Here is a 16,021-nt window from a genome sequence, read left to right on the forward strand (position 1 = left end):
AATATTGACATGTGTGTCTTGACCCCTTGACAGGCAGTAGTTGCCGCCCACTTATTTTGACTCAAGAACCTGTAACACAACTAGAACAAGGGAAGTGTGAGAAGAGATATTTTTTTTTATTTACTATGAAAAAATTATGTTAGTTTATAAAAAAAAACTAATCAGGCCCATCAGTCATAATTAGCCTGAATTTCTATTTAAGTGGTAAAAAGAGAATAAGAGATAATCTGGCCCAGTGGATCTCTGGTGCACTTTGAAATGATATAAGTGTGGAACCAGGTGTATTAAGGTAAGATAACACTCGGAGAGTAAACTATTGCTTATGCCACTTTAACATAGGGAATATATGAAATAACCATTCATGTCACTTAAAACCTAAACAGAAATTTAGGAGAAATTTTAAGGATATTCGCGCCAGGAGTTAGAATTCTGGAGACCTAAAGGTAAATTCTCTGGGAATATCGCTGTAGTCAAATATCCCATAGGAAGCTACTTATAGGAACCTTCCATCAGGACGACATGGCTTGAGTCCAAAAATAGATTTTTCGCTTCGCTCAAAATATGTTTTTTGGGCTCAAGCCATGTCGTCCTGATGGAAGCTTACCAGAGAATTACTAGAAAGTACTGTATCTGTGGATTTTATAAGTACCTTAACCTTGGGACAAATTTTCCTATGGTCATCCAGACCATTGAGTCTCAAGGTTTGCATATGATGTATGAACGAACTTAGCATCAACTATATACAAAAGTCTCGTGATTTGTATATTGTGTTGGGCTATAGTCTCAGATAGATATACGAAAGTTTCATTGGTCGTATGACGTATTGGAACATAGCATCACTAGATAATGTTTGTATCTCGTCTAGGAACAAAGTTTGAGACATATATATTGTTCAGATAAAAAATATATGCAGTTTTACTTAGGATATGAAATTCTGGCCTATATCTTTATTATAATCAATTTTAGGGCGAAATAAGATGCAAATACACATGGATATTTGTTTATTGGCAATAAACGACCAACATAAGTTAACATGTAAATATAAATGTTAATATATGTAATGAGAAACATACCAATCAATCATAATACAGAATTTTTTTTTTTCACCTGAGAGGGAAAATTTTTATTAGTACCACATATAAATTTGAAAATTCTATAAATTTTCTAATATGAATTTCTGTAATGTTGATTATATCAACACTGTGTAAGTACACACGGCACGAGTGTTATCTGTATATTTCGCCACCTGAAATAATTTGAACAGTCCTTAGTGTCACCATGGTGACACTCACTTCACAAGTATTGCACTGGGAGGTATCAACACCTTCACGCGAAAAATTGATAGTCCCAAACTTTTCAATATTAAACTTACCCGATAATCATGTAGCTGTCAACTCCGTTGCCCGACAGAATTCTATGGAGGGATACGCCAGCTATCACAATACTAGAAGGGGGTGTACTTACCAGCGCCACCTGTGGCCAGGTACTCAAGTACTTCTTGTTGACACCTCCTCAATTATTCCTCTGTCGTGCTTCCGGCAAGACGTTCTGGGATACGCTTATGATCTTCGAGTTTTTTCACGGCTAATTGGTGAAGTATTCTCTCAGATTTCGGCTGTCGCATTACAGTGGACCCTCGCTACTTCGCGGTTCGACCATCGCGGATTCACCACTTCGCGGATTTTTTCATAACCCATGTATATACATATATCGCGGATTTTCCTGAAATATCGAAAATACCGCGATGTGACCGATGGTGCGAGATTGGAGAAAGTAAGGAAAATTGAATCATGATCGATTTTCAATATAAATGAAACTTTGAGGAGCAACAAAGATATCATTTGTTAGAGAGATAGAGAGAGGTAAGGAATGGGAGGTAGTGAAAAGTAGCCCACAGAGAGAGAGAGAGAGAGAGAGAGAGAGGTAGAGGTAGAGAGAGAGGTAGAGGTAGATAGAGAGAGAGAGAGGTAGAGGTAGAGAGAGAGGTAGAGGTAGAGAGAGAGAGAGAGAGAGAGAGAGAGAGGTAGAGGTAGAGAGAGAGGTAGAGGTAGATAGAGAGAGAGAGAGGTAGAGGTAGAGAGAGAGGTAGAGGTAGAGAGAGAGAGAGAGAGAGAGAGAGAGAGAGAGAGAGAGAGAGAGAGAGAGGGGGGGGGGTTTAAATGTAATAACCGAAAAAATATGATAGGTTATAACACATTGGTGCTTATGTAATATCAACTGTATACTGTAGACGGTTTGAATAAGTTAAGAAATGGTATAAATGATACTTTGTTAGTGTATTCGTACACACTCAAGAGCGGCAGCTAGATGACAGCTGATCTAATCACAGCCAAAAGTAAAACAAAAAGAAGTCAACAATACTCGATTTTTAAAACACACCCGAAATTTAAAAACAAAAGTACACGCTTTCTTAATGTGCAATTAACTATTTAAAGAGTGGCAATTTTCTAGAATAAAATGATATTTCCCAAAAAATAGTGGTTTGCTGATGAAATCGGATGCCGTATTTTTAGCTATGATTGAAATGGATGTAGACTCGGCCTAATTTTTTCGTTTCGTATTTAATTGACACTAAGAAAACTAATTTTAGTTTCTTCATCTAAATGTAAGTATTGTATAACACGAGGAGAGAGAGAGAGAGAGAGAGAGAGAGAGAGAGAGAGAGAGAGAGAGAGAGAGAGAGAGAGAGAGAGAGAGAGAGAGAGAATGAATCAGCTGTTGTAATCAAATGGCGTGTTTTTGTTTCGTGAGAATTTCATCACCACGACTATAACAACAACATACTGTACTGAACTTTACAGTATTATACAGACTACTGTAATATGATAAAGTAAAATATTTGTAATCTATTTTATATGAAATGGGGTTTTTTTTTGTTTGTTTAAAATTTACATTTACGTATGTAAAACAACTCTCTCTCTCTCTCTCTCTCTCTCTCTCTCTCTCTCTCTCTCTCTCTCTCTCTCTCTCTCTCTCTCTCGTAGATTGTTTTCCTGCTTTGCTACGTATGTATGATTTTATATAGATACGGTAAATAATATTTGTAATAACATATTTTATAAAAGCTTTTACTGTAATATCATTATTTATCACTTTCATCATGGCGTTAAATTCCTTAGTTTGTTAACTGAACGTACGTTATGACGCCGTCGTTTCAGGCGGCGTCATAAAGAAAACCATTTCATTTGGAAGTCGTAAGAAAAATTACGTAAAACATTAGTAATAACCAAATCAACATACTGTACTGAATAATCAATATAATTGATGCAAAAACTAACCTATACACAGATGTGTAAATGCGTTTGTTTCTTCATTATAATCAGAGATAAACGTAAACAAAACATTGGTTGCCATTTTTTATCGTGCTTTTTAGGTGTTTAGGAAACGCATGATATAAAATCGCCTTTAATATTTGTGCCTGTTTTAGTTTATGGTGCTGTAGTATATGCATTAAGTGTTCTTTACATTAAAGGGTGGTTTGTGAACAGTACTACGTACAAGGGAAGGTTTTAAAAGTCCGAATATACATGTTAAATAAATAGGTAAATATGATGTCACTACTTCGCGGATTTTCACCTATCGCGGCCGCGTCTGGAACCTATCTACCGCGATAAACGAGGGTTCACTGTACTGGAAACCTTCTTATATTAGCTAGATAGCTTTTATATAGTCCTGATTAACGGTTAACGATCTTTTGCTTGATTTTGGAAACCCCTTTTGGCTAACTCTTTGGATTCAAGATGTCTGACATTTCGCAAGCCCCCTCCCATAGACGATGTAGGTCTTGCAATAGGCGTATTCCGAAGGCCTCGGTAGATCCTCACACCGCTTGTTCTGACTGTAGGGACAGGCCCTGTCAGTTAGAAAATCGATGTGAGGAATGCGCCGGACTTTCGGAACTGGAATTTGTCCGTCTTTTGAAATATTCAACTAAGTTAGAGAGAGGTAGAGTTAGGAGGAGTTCTCACTCTTCACTTTTTTCCTCACCTCATGATCCCCTACCTTTTCCTACCCCTGTAGTGGCTACCCCCGAACCTACTGTTTGCCCTCCGCCTGATATGTCTGTTGTTTTGCGTGCTATTCAGGCCTTAGGCGATAAAGTAGAGTCAGTGGTAAGTGATCATAAGTCTCTGATGGCCGAAGTCAAGGAACTTAAGGTCAAGAGTGCAGTGGGTGGAATTAGTGCCAGTGCTGTGACGAGTGCTAGTGTCAGTGCAGTGCCAAGTGCTAGTGTCAGTGCCAGTGTGGTGCGTGAGGATATTTCTGTGCGAGCCAGTCGTCCTCCCAGTCCGGGACCTCTTGCAAGCTCCCAAGCCCAGGGGAGAAGCAATGTCGAAGGGCATAAGGGTTCGGCAGGCCTTGTTAGGCGCACAGAAGTATCCTCGGTGGTTGCGGGCGTGTCTTCCAAAGACCGTCACTCCCACCTGCAGACGATTGAGCCCGTCTTTTTCTCGTCCGCTGATCAACTGTCAGGGAAGAAACGTTGGTCTCAGGTCTCGAGACCGCTTAAACGCAGAGTCCAGTCCGCGAGTGCTCAGCCAGGTTGCAGTCATTGGCTCAGCTCTGACTCGCCGCAGTCATCGGTCGACTGCACTCCGCCCAAGAGGAGTAAGGTTCTGCCACAACAGAGCTCGACTTTTAAGGCTTTACCTCAGCCTACTGTAGTTTCTGCCGACCCCAAGTGGAATCTACTTCAGTCCATGCAAGCTCAGCTTTCGGACTTGATGCGTGAGTGTCGGGCTGAGAGTGTTGCGCCTCCGCCTCCGCCTACACTCCCTCCGCCTGCTCTCGCTCCGCCTGCGCTCGCTCCGCCTGCGCTTGCTCCGCCTGATCGCAGTACCACCTGCCAGGCGTACGATGTTGAGCCACGTTCTGAGTTTGCTGTTCCCAGTGGTGTTCAGCCTCCGCCTTCTTTAAGGCAACCTTTACTTTGGGATCAGGAGGATTATACCTCTCTTCCTCCGCCTCCCCTTGCTGCTCCACCAGTGGTGCAACTCTCGGTTGAGGTACAACAACCTCTCCCGTCCATGAGTCAGTCTCCTCAGCTCTCGCTGCAGCGAGCTCAACCCTCCACAAGGCAAGCACCTCCTCACCTTGGCCTTGCGCCTCAGGAGCCTCAGCTTGCGAGACATTTACCTTGTTCTGCGCAGCCTCAACCTCATCACGCTCCGCTCACACCACAGGAACAGGAACTTGCTACTCCGCTTCCACCAACCGCTCAGCAAGCGCAACCCTTGGGTTCAACCACTCATGCTAGGAGTCAGCCTCCTCCACCCATGCGCCTTCCTTCTGCTTCGTCTTTTATTCAGCCTTTGCAGTCTGAGCCTCAGGTTCTCCCTCAACAGTTACTTGAAGAGGAAACCACTAATATTGTTCCTACTCGTTCTGACTCTGCTGTTCAGCATTCTTGTCCGATCTCTTCGCTACACTCTGGTGATGAGGCGTCTGATGATGAGGAGGCACACCTGGATCCCTCGTCAGACGTGGATGAATCCAAGCCTTCTCCACAGTCTATTGACTTTCGTAAGGTCTTGGCTCTGCTTAGGGAGGTTTACCCAGACCACTTTGTCTCTGCTATTCCCCGCTCTCCACCATCTGAGTTTTCGCTGGGCATACAACAAGCTAAGTCCACCTATACTAAGCTAGTCCTAGCAAGGTCCTCTAAGAGAGCGTTAAGGATCTTAGGGGAGTGGCTGCAGACTAAGCAACACCTTGGCAAAACTTCTTTCATGTGCCCGCCAACTAAGCTCACTTCGAAAGCGAGCGTTTGGTATGCCACAGGAGAAGCACCAGGCTTGGGAGTACCTGCCTCTGCCCAGGCTTACTTCTCAAGTCTGGTAGACTCGCCTCGGAGAACTGCAATGAGGCGCTCTAAGGTTTGCTGGACCTTCTCAGACCTGGATCACTTACTGAAAGGAGTGTTTAGAGCATTTGAAATGTTCAACTTTCTAGACTGGTGCCTGGGGGCCCTCAGCAAGAAGACCTCTCCTGCGGACAAGGATTCTGCCATGCTATTAATGTCCTGCATGGATAAGGCCATTAGGGATGGATCTGGTGAGCTTGCGTCGATGTTTGTATCAGGGGTTTTGAAGAAAAGGGAACAGCTGTGTACCTTCCTTTCCTCCAGCATTACACCTTGCCAAAGGTCACAACTCCTTTTTGCTCCGCTCTCGAAGTTCCTCTTCCCCGAAGAGCTGGTTAAGGACTTGTCTGCTGCCCTGATACAAAAGGACACACACGATCTTGTAGCCTCATCGGCTCATAAGTCTAAGGTTGCTACCTCAGTCCCCAAGACTTATCGCTCCCCAGTGGCTGATACCCCTGCTACGAGGTTCATACCGCCCTTTCGTGGTAGAGCCCCCAGCCGAGGAAGCTCCCGTCCAGACTCTTACAGGAGCAAGTCTAGGAAAGGCTCCAGGACATCTAAAGGAAAAAACTGACTCTCCGCATCTCCAGACAGCAGTAGGAGCCAGACTCAAGATCTTCTGGCGAGCCTGGGAGAAGAGAGGTGCAGACGCCCAGTCTGTCAGTTGGCTGAGGAACGGTTACAGGATTCCATTCTGCCTCAAACCACCACTGACCACATCGCCCATCAACCTCTCTCCCAACTACAAAGAAGAGGACAAGAGGCTAGCATTGCACCAGGAGGTGTCGCTACTTGTGCAGAAGAAGGCAGTGGTTATAGTCCGGGACCATCAATCCCCGGGCTTCTACAACCGTCTCTTTCTTGTGGCCAAGAAGACAGGAGGTTGGAGACCGGTGCTGGACGTCAGCGCGCTCAACGCGTATGTCACCAAGCAGACGTTCACGATGGAGACGACGAAGTCGGTCTTAGCAGCGGTCAGGCAGGAGGACTGGATGGTCTCGTTGGACTTGAAAGATGCCTACTTTCACGTTCCTATTCATCCAGACTCCCAACCTTTCCTGAGATTCGTTTTTGGAAAGGTTGTCTACCAATTCCAAGCCCTGTGTTTTGGCCTAAGCACAGCTCCTATGGTCTTTACTCATCTGATGAGGAATATAGCAAAATTCCTACACTTATCGGACATCAGAGCCTCCCTCTACTTAGACGACTGGCTGTTGAGAGCCTCCACGAGTCGTCGCTGTCTGGAGAATCTCAATTGGACTTTAGACTTAATCAGAGAGCTGGGTCTATTAGTCAACATGGAAAAGTCTCAACTCATTCCCTCCCAATCCATTGTGTACCTGGGAATGGAGATTCGGAGTCAGGATTTTCGGGCTTTTCCATCGGCCCCCAGGATAAGCCAAGCCCTAGAGTGCATCATGAGCATGCTGAAGAGGAGCAGTTGCTCGGTGAGACAGTGGATGAGTCTCACAGGGACCCTTTCATCACTGGCCCTGTTCGTCGAGCTAGGGAGACTCCACCTCCGCCCTCTTCAATTCCATCTTGCAGCTCATTGGGACAAGGGTTCGACTCTCGAAGCAGTCTCTATCCCAATCACCCAAGAGATGAAGACCACTCTCCTGTGGTGGAAGCACAACCTCCTTCTCAGGGAGGGTCTATCGTTGGCTATTCAGACCCCCAATCTTCATCTCTTCTCAGATGCATCGGACTCGGGCTGGGGTGCGACCTTGAACGGACGGGAATGCTCGGGAACGTGGAACGAGGAACAGGGTTTACTCCACATCAACTGCAAGGAGCTACTAGCAGTTCATTTAGCCCTGTTGAACTTCAAGTCCCTCCTGCTAGGCAAAGTGGTGGAGGTGAACTCAGACAATACCACAGCCTTGGCTTACATCTCCAAGCAAGGAGGGACCCATTCGAGGAGCCTATACGAGATCGCAAGGGACCTCCTCATTTGGTCAAGAGGTCTAAACCTCACTCTGGTCACGAGGTTCATTCAGGGCGATATGAACGTCTCAGCAGATCGCCTAAGCAGAAGGAATCAGGTCATTCCCACGGAATGGACCCTCCACAAGAGTGTGTGCAACAGACTTTGGACCTTGTGGGGTCAACCTACCATAGATCTGTTTGCCACCTCCATAACCAAGAGACTTCCGCTGTACTGTTCCCCTGTTCCAGACCCTGCAGCAGTTCATGTGGATGCTTTTCTACTGAACTGGTCCCATCTCGACCTGTACGCATTCCCACCGTTCAAGATAATAAACAAAGTTCTGCAGAAATTCATCTCGCACGAAGGGACACGGCTGACGCTGGTTGCTCCCCTTTGGCCTGCAAGAGAATGGTTCACAGAGGTACTTCAATGGCTAGTCGACATCCCCAGGACTCTACCTCTAAGAGTGGACCTTCTACGTCAACCTCACGTAGACAGGTTGCACCCAAACCTCCACGCTCTTCGGCTGACTGCCTTCAGACTGTCGAAAGATTCGCTAGAGCTAGAGGCTTTTCGAAGGAGGCAGCCAGTGCGATTGCCAGAGCAAGAAGGGTTTCCACTCGTAGAGTCTACCAGTCTAAGTGGGAGGTCTTCCGAAGCTGGTGTAGAGCCAATTCAATATCCTCTACCAATACCTCTGTGACCCAAATAGCTGACTTCCTTCTACATCTTAGGAATGAGAGATCCCTTTCAGCCCCTACGATTAAAGGGTATAGGAGTATGTTGGCTTCAGTTCTCCGCCACAGAGGTTTGGACCTGTCTTCCAACAAGGACCTTCAAGACATTCTTAAGTCTTTTGAGACGTCTAAAGAGCGTCGTCTATCCACTCCAGGCTGGAACCTAGACGTAGTCTTAAGGTTCCTTATGTCACCTAGGTTCGAACCTCTCCAGTCAGCTTCCTTCAAGGACCTTACCCTCAAGACACTTTTTCTCGTCTGCCTTGCAACAGCTAAGAGAGTCAGTGAGGTTCATGCCTTCAGCAAGAACATTGGTTTCACGACCGAATCTGCAACATGTTCTTTTCAGCTCGGATTCCTAGCAAAGAACGAACTTCCTTCACGTCCTTGGCCTAGATCGTTTGAAATACCTAGCCTCTCCAACATGGTAGGTAACGAACTAGAGAGAGTTCTTTGCCCTGTCAGAGCTCTCAAATATTATCTTAAGAGGTCTAACCCTATTCGAGGACAGTCAGAAGCCTTATGGTGTGCCATCAAGAAACCTTCGAGGCCCATGTCCAAGAATGGGGTTTCGTATTATATAAGGCTTCTGATTAGAGAAGCCCACTCTCACTTAAAGGAGGAAGACCTTGCATTGCTGAAGGTAAGGACCCACGAAGTAAGAGCCGTAGCTACTTCGATGGCCTTTAATAAAAACCGTTCTCTGCAGAGCATAATGGATGCAACCTATTGGAGGAGCAAGTCAGTGTTTGCATCATTTTATCTTAAAGATGTCCAGTCTCTTTACGAGAACTGCTACACCCTGGGACCATTCGTAGCAGCGAGTGCAGTAGTAGGTGAGGGCTCAGCCACTACATTCCCTTAATCCCATAACCTTTTTTAACCTTTCTCTTCAATGCTTTTATTGTTGTTTTTATGGTTGTTACGGTAGGCTAAGAAGCCTTCCGCATCCTTTTGATTTGGCGGGTGGTCTATTCATTCTTGAGAAGCGCCTGGGTTAGAGGTTTTGTAGAGGTCCTTTAGTAGGGGTTGCAACCCCATATACTTTGGCACCTTTGGGTTGATTCAGCCTCCAAGAGGAACGCTGCGCTCAGTAAGGAAGACGAACTTAAAAAAGAGGCAGAGTAACGGTTCAATTCGACTTCCTTACCAGGTACTTATTATTTCATTGTTATTTGAGATAACTGTTATATGAAATATGGGATACTTAGCTATCCTTTAATCTTGTACACTGGTTTTCACCCACCCCCCTGGGTGTGAATCAGCTACATGATTATCGGGTAAGTTTAATATTGAAAAATGTTATTTTTATTAGTAAAATAAATTTTTGAATATACTTACCCGATAATCATGATTTAATCGACCCTCCCTTCCTCCCCATAGAGAACCAGTGGACCGAGGAATAATTGAGGAGGTGTCAACAAGAAGTACTTGAGTACCTGGCCACAGGTGGCGCTGGTAAGTACACCCCCTTCTAGTATTGTGATAGCTGGCGTATCCCTCCATAGAATTCTGTCGGGCAACGGAGTTGACAGCTACATGATTATCGGGTAAGTATATTCAAAAATTTATTTTACTAATAAAAATAACATAATTCACTGTTCATCGCAGCACTAGACGACAGGTTTTAGTACACTACCTGCCGCCACCAAGTAATGCTTTAGCTCATGCACTTGCTTCCCATAACGCTTGTAGAACACTCTGGATGACTTCCATCCAATGTATGAGCAAAGACGCTCAAAGTCCATATACTGAAAAAAGTTCAGTTATGAAGCAATTTTCCTTGGATCATGACCTGCGGGTGTACTGTCAGGATCCGCTCTGCGAATAAAGTAGATGATCTTCGGCCTCAGTTGTTTTAGGGATAAGTTTGATCCTGAAGTTTCTCCTTTAAAAAGCTGTCCTCCCCTGAAGTCTGAAGTTCTTTGAAGATAGACCTTTAGACACTCCACTGGACACAGCGAGACATCTTCCTTCAGAGGGCAGATTCTCCAAGGACCCCCATCTTTTAGTGGGTAGCTCGTTCTTAGTGAGAAAGGTTGGATCAGGAAAATGATTCAGTTCTCCCGCTTCCGTGAACTGAATATGGCCCTCATCTCCAGAAAGGGGCCACTATTTCACTAACTTTAGCCCCTGAGGCTATAGCAAACAGGAAAATGACTTTTCGAGTCAAGTCCTTCAAAGAGCAATCTTCATTCTTCACTGTTGAAGCATAGTGTAGGACCTTGTCCAAGGACCATGAAATGGGCTTCGGAGGGGCTGCAGGCCTAAGTCTAGCACATGCCTTAGGGATCTTGTTAAAGATTTCATTCGACAGGTCTACTTGGAAGGCGTATAGTAGAGGTCTAGTCAGAGCCGACTTTCATGTAGTTATCGTGTTAGCTGCCAGACCTTGTGTATGAAGGTGGATAAAGAAGGACAGACAGAAGTCCTTTGAGATTTCTTTTGGTCCTTTTTCTTTGACGAAAGCAACCCACTTTTTCCAAGACGATTCATATTGTCTTCTAGTTGATTTAGACTTGTATTCTTCTAAGAAGTCTATACAGTCTTTTGAGATCCCAAATCTTTTCTTTACCGCTAAGGAGAGAAAATCATGAGATGAAGGTTTTGGGTTCTCTGTGATGAAGCGAAGACAGTCGACTTCTGGACCTGTTGAGACAGTGCTGGGTTCGGAAGAGGGATCAGCCTCAGCTTCAGTTCCAATACTAGAGGGAACCAGTTGCTCTTTGGCCACTTGGGAGCCACTAGAGCTGCCGTTCCCCGAAAGGATCTCAGCTTGTTGAGGACCTTCATTAAGAGATTGGTCGGAGGGAACAGGTAAATCCGGTTCCATCTGTTCCAGTCGAGGGACATGGCGTCCGTCGCTTCCGCTAGAGGGTCCTCGTATGGGGCCACATAACGAGGTAGCTTCTTGTTGTCACTCGTCGCGAAGAGGTCGATCTGCAGTTCTGGGAATTGATGCAAGATGAAGGAGAATGAGTCTGCGTCTAGGGACCATTCTGACCATATCGGCGTGAGCCTGGATAGAGCGTCTGCCGTCACTTTGCAGAACCCGTGAAGGTGAACTGCTGACAAATGCCTTCTCTTCTTTTCTGCCAGTCGGAAGATGGCCAAAATCACTAGGTTGATTTGGGGTGATCTCGAGCCTTGACGATTCAGACATCTCATTATCACTTCGCTGTCCAGGATTAGCCTGATGTGGGCTGATCTGCGAGGGGAGAGTTTCTTCAGCGTCAAAAGGACTGCCATGGCCTCCAAAATGTTGATGTGGAAGGTCTTGAATAGAGAAGACCAAGTCCCTTGGACTTTCCTTTGATGGGAGTGACCTCCCCATCCTTCCTTCGAGGTATCCATGTGGATGGTGACTGATGGTGGAGGTGGTTGCAAGGGCACAGTCCTCTTTAAGTTCTTGGCCTTCGACCATGGCTTGAGAAGTGATCGTAGTAGGGTCGGCATTGGTCTTCTTAGGTCTATTCGAGTGTTTGATGTGTATCTTCTCCAGACTCCTGACGCATCTTTTAGTTGTGCTCTTAGCACTGGGTCTGTCACTGATGCAAACTGGAGAGAGCCCAGTACTCTTTCCTGTTGGTGTCTTTAAATCCTGTCGGATTTCAGTAGTCTCTTGACAGATCCTGCAATCTCTCTCCTCTTCCCTGGGGGATTCCAAGCCATTGAAACTCCTGAGCTAGAGATAGTCGAGACTTCTTGATGTTGTTCTTGAATCCCAGATGTTCCAGGAACTGGATCACTTTCTTGGATGCTTGCATACAAGCCATTTCGGATGCTGCCCACATCAGCCAGTCGTCCAGGTACGCTACTACCTGAACGCCTTCTAGGCGTAGTTGTTGAACTACTGCGTCTGCAAGCTTCGTGAAAATCCTTGGGGCTAATTTTAGTCCGAAGGGCATGGCTCTGAAGGCGTACTTTTCTTTCGTAGCCTGAATCCCAGGTAGGAGTAGTAGTAGTAGTAGTAGATTGGCCAGGGCACCAGCTGCCCGTTGAGATACTACCACTAGAGAGGTATTGGATCCTTTGACTGGTCAGACAGTAATGCATTGGATCCCTCTCTCTGGTCACGGCTTATTTTTTCTTTGCCTACACTTACACGGAATAGTCTGGCCTATTCTTTACATATTCTCGTCTTTCCTCATACACCTGACAACAATGAGATACTTAACACTTCTTCACCCTAGGGGTTAATTACTGTACTGCAATTTATTCAGTGTAATTTCCTCTTGGTAAGGGTAGAAGAGACTCTTTAGCTATGGTAAGCAGCTCTTCTAGGAGAAGGACACTCCAAAATTAAACCATTGTTCTCTAGTCTTGGGTAGTGCCATAGCCTCTGTACCATGGTCTTCCACTGTCTTGGGTTAGAGTTCTCTTGCTTGAGGGTACACTCGGGCACACTATTCTATCTTATTATTTTTTTTTCTCTTCCTCTTGTTTTTTTGAAATGGTGTGTTGTGCAGGCTTAATAGAAGGGCCATGGATGCCTGGTGGTTTATTAAGAGGTTGTCTTTTCCTTTTTCTGACTTTTTCTTCTCAAAACCATCCTTACTGTCCTCCCTTCAGTTGAAGTGGCTATCCTGGAGGGTATTTAGCCTTGCATGGTGTATCGGCTCCTCCATGTTGACCAGTTTTTCTGACTTTTTACTATAGTCTATGGGTATCATCAATCACTTTATTTATAATTCTGTACATATTGTTTTTGTTATAATTCTTGTTGATCTAGTTTTTTAAGCATGATGTCTCTTTTATTTCTATTAATTCTTATGCTGTCTAGAGACATTGAGCGAAATCCGGGACCAGTACGTCCTAGATTTCGTCAATGTCGTCTTCTGTATTGCAACATTCGTGGTCTTCATGCAAATATCCAAGACCTTACAGTTGCGTCCAGACAATATGATATTCTTTTGTGCTCAGAAACTTTGGTTTCTAATATGAGGCACTCATCTGAGCTCCTTATAACTGGTTTCAAGAAGCCAATAATGTCGAAACGTGATGCCATCCCTAGGGCCAGGGGAATGGCGCTGTATATTAGGACCGAGTACCCTGCTGCTCATAAGTCTTGCTATCAATGTGGATGTCATGAGATTCAGGTAATAAAAGTTTGTGGCAGGCATAACAACTTTTATTTGTGTTCGATCTACATTAATCCAGACATGGATGATTCTATCTTCGATTGTCTTCTTACCATTATGGCCAAGATACAAGAAGATGATAGAAAGGCTTCTTTTGTCTTTGTTGGTGATTTTAATGCCCACCATAGGGAGTGGTTAAGTTCTATCTTTCCTACCGATCGCCATGGCTTAAGAGCTTTAGACTTTGCCTCTGAATCAGGCTGTGAGCAAATCATAAATGAAGCTACTCACAGGTCTGGTAATTGCTTGGACCTCGTATACACCGACTCCCCTGGCGTTACAACTAGTAAGGTTGGTTCTCCAGTTGGAACATCTGATCATGCCTTGATTTCATTATTAGTGAAGACTGAGCAGCCTTTCCCTGATATATCATATTCTTGTAAAATTTATATGAAATCCCAAGCAGACTGGAATGGGATTTTGCATGATCTTTTGTGCTTGAATTGGTCACAATTATATAATAGTGTAGATCCTGTTGTCCCTTTGAATGAGAATCTAGTCAACATAATTGATATGCGTATCCCTTCTCGTGTGCTAAGGTACCGAGTGAAGGACAAACCGTGGTTCAATGATGATTGTAGACATGCTTATTTGGAGAAGCAGGAGGCCTATCATCTTTGGAAGGGTAACAGATCAGATTTGACCTGGAACAACTATACTCAACTTCGAGCTTTTGCTCAGAGAGTTTATGCCTCAACTGAAAAGGAGTACAATTTAACCATAAAAGAAACCCTTTCTGGTACAACTCAGGAACATAAATGGTGGTCTACCCTTAAATCTGCACTCTTTGGTGTAGATGCAACCATTCCTCCTTTACTTAAACCAGATGGCTCAGTCACTCACTGTCCAAAGGAAAATGCAACCCTTTTGGCTGATGTTTTTGACAGTGAACAGAGTAATGAAAAATTTGAACTTCCTCATTCCTGTTTTCCTGAGGCTAAACTAACTAGTTTAGCTTTTCGATCTCGTGAGATTAAAGCTCCGTTGATGGACCTTGATGCTAATGGAGGTGTAGACCCAAATGGTATTTTTCCTTTGTTTTTTATAAAGACAGCAGATTTCTTAGCCCCAAAGTTATCTGTTATTTTGCGCAAGTTAGCAAGAAGAGGAGCTTTTAGCACTTGTTGGAGAATTGGTAATGTTACTCCTCTATGTAAATGTGTTTGTGGTAGTTCAAGTCCCACTGATTACTGCCCAATTTCCATAACTCCCATATTATCTAAAGTTTTTGAACGTCTTCTGGCAAAACGTCTTAATAGGTTTGCCGAAGGTAATCATCTACTCCCTAGTTTGCAATTTGGTTTTCGTAAAGGCCTTGGAGCATGTGATGCCCTTCTTACAATCTCCAATACTGTACAGAAATCCCTTGATTGTGGTCAGGAAGTTCGTATGATTGTCCTTGATTTTAGTGCTGCCTTTGACCGTGTTAATCATGAGGCCCTTGTTTCCAAACTGAAACAGTTGGGAGTGGGTGGGTCGTTTCTTAGCATTATTATTGATTTTTTAAGTAATAGATCTCAAAGAGTTGTTGTTGACGGGCACCATAGTGAGTACAGTGATGTGATATCCGGTGTTCCACAGGGTAGTGTTCTTGGCCCATTAATTTTCATACTATATACACATGACATGTGGTTTGGCCTAGAAAACAAGCTTGTTGCATATGCAGATGATGCTACTCTCTTTGCATCAATTCCATCCCCTGAATGTAGATCTGGGGTTGGTGAATCCCTTAATAGAGATTTAGCTAAAATTAGTGCATGGTGCAAATTATGGGGTATGAAGTTGAATCCTAACAAAACTCATAAGTATGATTGTAAGTAGGTCAAGGACGGTGGCTCCTCAACATCCGGATCTCAGTATTGATAATGTTTCTTTAAATTTGTATGACTCTTTCAAAATTTTAGGTGTGATTCTCGACAGCAAATTTACTTTTGAGAAACATATAAGGTCTGTGTCTTCTTCAATTGCACAAAAAATTGGCTTATTGAGAAAGTCTTTTAAGATTTTCGGTGATCAATCTATTCTGAAGAAGTGTTTTAATTCTTTCATTCTACCTTATTTTGAGTATTGTTCTCCTGTCTGGTGTTCAGCTGCTGATTCTCATCTTAATTTGTTGGACAGAAACTTACGGTCTATTAAATTTCTTATTCCTGATCTAGATATTAATCTCTGGCACCGTCGTTCAATTAGTTCATTATGCATGTTGCATAAGATTTTTCATAACTCTGACCATCCTTTACATTCAGATCTCCCTGGACAATTCCATCCTGTTCGTAATACTAGGCAGGCAGTTAATTCTAATAGCCAGGCCTACTCCATCATGAGGCTCAATACTACGCAGTACTCT

General features: G+C 44.1%; 1 protein-coding gene across 3 annotated transcripts in view; it reads left to right on the forward strand.

The window, feature by feature from the left end:
• Nucleotides 1–16,021, forward strand: part of LOC137648716 (tyrosine-protein phosphatase 10D-like) — a 323,664-nt gene that overhangs the window by 53,422 nt on the left and 254,221 nt on the right. The gene's annotated exons all lie outside the window — the stretch shown is intronic.

This window comes from Palaemon carinicauda, chromosome 10 (assembly GCF_036898095.1).
Source record: "Palaemon carinicauda isolate YSFRI2023 chromosome 10, ASM3689809v2, whole genome shotgun sequence".
NCBI classification, from domain to species: domain Eukaryota; kingdom Metazoa; phylum Arthropoda; class Malacostraca; order Decapoda; family Palaemonidae; genus Palaemon; species Palaemon carinicauda.